This window comes from Salmo trutta, chromosome 12 (genome assembly GCF_901001165.1).
Source record: "Salmo trutta chromosome 12, fSalTru1.1, whole genome shotgun sequence".
Classification (NCBI taxonomy): domain Eukaryota; kingdom Metazoa; phylum Chordata; class Actinopteri; order Salmoniformes; family Salmonidae; genus Salmo; species Salmo trutta.
In genome coordinates this window covers 36,759,685-36,763,664 of record NC_042968.1, presented here as the reverse complement: position 1 = coordinate 36,763,664, position 3,980 = coordinate 36,759,685, and the positions used below count along the sequence as shown (strand labels likewise).

Here is a 3,980-nt window from a genome sequence, read left to right as displayed (position 1 = left end):
CTGTCAATGTATCTCTGGTTGAAAGCGGGGTCTACAAAACACAAGATTTTACTACCTTGAGCTATGACACTGGGTGCAACGCCTTGCTGTATCAGAGGGTTCAAAAGAAGGTACGAATCATATGCTCTAGAATTGTGCGCTATAAACGTAAAGTTTCTGTACTGGGGTTTTCTGAAGTGTTTTAGAAAGAGGAGTGCACAATTGGGTCCCTCAGCTGACCACTTATCCCCCTTGAAAGTCATGGTAGATACAAAAATAGGCAAATGAACCCCTGATTGTTGATTAGTCTCAAAATCATAAAAACGTATTTCTCTGAATGTTCATCTTCAGACAAGGGTTGAATATAACACTCGTGGGGCACATCTTGAACCAGTTCAGAGTCTCTGCTTTTCAAAGGCCCTTTACAGATTGGGCAATGAATGATTCCACACACATGAGGTTTAGGGCTGTCTATTTTAAGGTTGTAATTGCATTGACATTTTGGACATTTCCTGTTAATATCACAACTGCTTACAGATTTACAGGCCTTGGGGTGCCATGTTTCAATTTTGTGTTTTTCGTAACAGTAGGCCGAACGGCATGTCCTGTGACAATCGGCACAGGGTGTCAGGTTTAAGGGCTGCATCGGACATTTTTCATCCAGACATACGGAACAGTTATAACGGCACGAGTGGCCCCCCTTTCGGGTGTAGCCGGTATGACAGGCTGGACACACATATGGTGCGCCTAAAAACGCTCCGATGTTGGTAATGGCATAGTAATGGTCGTTTTGCACATAAAAGTACAGGATCTGAGGATGAGGTTGGGGGTTGTTTTGGAATTTCAAGAGAGAAGCATTAGCTCTACTGTGGTACAAAACCACAATCTTGATGTTCAGAAAGTTTTCAAATTTGACTATGTCAGAGAATGCCACTGCATCCTGCATGCCCAGACCGACAGCATTTTGAAGCTCTCTAGCCTTTTGCAACGCCTATAGATCCGTACATCCAGGGTTTAGTAAATGTGCTAGGTCTAGCTTCCTTCTCTGCCCCCCACCACCCAGGGGTTGCCGTATTATTTGCACAACAAGCTCCAGCGACCTATCGGCTATGATGGATAAATTTGATTGAACAAGTCGTTCCAGCAGGGCTATAAATTGTTCAAGATCTGCTTCACTATTGGGTAAAATAAGAGATACAGTGTTTTGCATGCTATCTCCACAAATTTCCAACTGTAAGACATCACGAGGTTCGCCATAATCTCTTGCCCTCTCTAACAGTTCGTTCAGAGTATCCAAAATCATCACGTAAAAAACAGCATAATCGAGATTTTGATTCACCCATGTGAAATTGAAAAACCGTCTAACCTCTGTATTGCTGAATTTATTTCTGTACACAACCCTGACACTTCTATCAAGACCATCTCCCTCCTGATTTATTAGACAATTTTCCAATTCCTCAAAAACATCATATTGCGTTACAGACTCTTCTGAAAGGGGCATTAATAGCGGGCTGCTTGGAGGGTCAGGTGTAGAAGATCTCAGGCTCTCGTTCATCTGGTTTATTAAAAAAACTAGGGCGGGCGGGATTTGAGATAATTGGTTTTCATATGTTGTTCCTGACTCGTTCATATGTTTAATTATTTCAATTAGGTCGGCGGGAATTTGGGAAAATAGATTTTCGTCTATCGGAATTATGTCTGATACTCCACCCTCGTTCATCCGTTCAATTAAAGCTTGTAGATCGGGGGTATTTTCGCCAAAAGGCTTTCAACTGTCTCAATTATAGGCACGTCCATTTCGGTAACTGGTTTTAGCGCCGTTATTTGCGTTTTTTAAACGGTTTTAACAACCGGGGCATTGTTCTATGCCAGAAGGATAGATCCTGACTGTATTGCCGCTCGAGTAAATCAACCATTCGTTGGTGTAGCAAGACATTTCTGGATTTTAGAGCCTTTGAAAAGGCCTTGATAAACCCCACTTGGTCTATTTCAGGTTTGGGTGTTTCTACATAAGAATTGGAGGAATCAAGAAGATTGGCTGCGTTACAGAATAGCCAGTCGTCTACCTGTGAAATGTCATTTAAAACGTTGAAATCATCCGGTTTCATTGTTTTATTGTGAATGTCAGGCGCTCCGAAATCCTTTGCGGGTTCTCGGTGTGTATGGTCTTCTGTGCCGTTATACGCCGGGGAGGAGTCTGTAAAAACATTATTTGTCATTGTTTTAGCATTTTCAATCATAAAAATGTATAAATTATAATAAACTCTGTATTACTAATAACATAAGGGCTTCACACCATGCCCGTGTAGGGCCGTTTCTTGAAGAACTAACTTTTTGGGCCTGGGGGATTCTTCGCTATGCACTTGCGCCGATGTTGTGCCCTGTTTGGGGCGGAAATGTGTCGCTTGGTTCCTGGGTGGTGTTAGGGTAAACCCGTTCGAACAGAAAGGCAGAATAGCATCGATGTCCTCGTTCAGAGTACATGAAGCACCCGTGATCCTTCTTTTGGGTCTGTCCGCTGTAAACACAAAAAATAGCTTTTAATATAGGGTTCACACTTTTTGTTTTTAATGTATACATTTTCTTAGGGATTTTTTTTTTTACTATAGAACTTACGTCTACAATAGTGTGATGGAGACTGGCTGCTTTCGGCGCTGCACGCAGTTTGATTCTGAGAATCCCTCTCTGACAAATTCGGTTCCAAATCATCTAGCCCACGGAGCATCTGCGTAAAGGATTGCGAGCCTACAGACGTTAGATAATATTAACATATATACGAAATATACACATTTTTTAAATATGAGAATACGGGCATTTGACATATTACCTTAAAATCATTGTCCATCAGTTTTAGAATAGTGATATCACATTTTTAATATCCATACAATTCCCTGAAAATACCTCTCCAAATCTAATATATTATTTTCACTAACTCACCTTCAGAAAGCTCCATTAGGACCGATTCCGAGATTATCTGTTGGCCTGATAACTCTTCTGTCTGTTGGCCGGGAGTCTTTTGAGGTGCGCTATAGGATGTCTTACCGTCTGGCTAGTTTCACTATTCTGCAATGAGTTTACAGAGTGGGGGTGCCGTTTTTTCGGGCGTCATCCTGTATGCAAAAAAAGGGCCATATAAAGTACTCTAATGTCTAGAGACCCAAAACCACAGGCGGGTGTCTCGACATATTCGGTCTGCCGATATTGCACTTATGCTTCATAGCACAGCGTTGGGGTGTCCGTTGTAAATTTATATCCCGGGGTGGGGGACCGTTAGTATATGCGCTGATTAGAAAATAACATATGTTTTAAACAGTAGGAGTTCGTCTAGACCTGATATCTTATGCCTGGGCTTTTTCACTTTTTTAGCCCCCACATGTTTGAAGGTGAGATAAATACGTATTTGAAAGGGCTTGGGGGGTAATAAAATGGAAAGTGCCTAGACCAATTGAAGAGACGCCGGCAATCCTAAACAAACTTACACACACCTTTTCTGGTTTCAAAAGCCCCCCCCATTCAGAGACACACCCACACACACACACACACACAATTACCCACCCTCACACGCACACACCCCCCTGCGCACGTGCCAGTCCTAAACAAACGTACACACACACTTTTTCTGGTTTCAAAAAGCCCCCCATGCAGAGACACCCCCCCCCTTTTTTGTTGTTTTGAAACACACACACACAATTACCCTCCCTCACACGCACACACCCCCTGCGCACGCACACGTCTTTCCGGAATCCCTTTTTTCTCAAGCGCTGCCTGGGGATGGCTCGTAAATGCATAGCCCCTAACTTTAAAGGTGAGATACAGCTTTAATTAAAACCATTTTATTTAATTCATAATATTTAGTACAGACCTTTTTAAAAACAGCTTGTGCAATATTGTAACACGCATTAATGTTTTTTATGTATAAACAACGTTTGAAGAAATGACAGATTCCCGTTCGTTAAGGGGTAGCTTTAAAACCATTTATTTAATTCATAATATTTAGTACA

The 3,980-nt window shown here is 41.9% G+C and overlaps 1 long non-coding RNA gene across 1 annotated transcript; it reads right to left on the bottom strand.

The window, feature by feature from the left end:
* Positions 1 to 1,167: 1,167 nt before the first annotated feature.
* LOC115203473 (uncharacterized) lies at positions 1,168 to 3,509 on the bottom strand. The gene is made up of 4 exons (XR_003880172.1): positions 2,917 to 3,509; positions 2,596 to 2,724; positions 2,311 to 2,497; positions 1,168 to 2,176 (listed from the first exon to the last, which is right to left on the bottom strand). It is a non-coding gene; the product is annotated as an uncharacterized LOC115203473 (long non-coding RNA).
* Between the last annotated feature and the right edge of the window lie 471 nt (positions 3,510 to 3,980).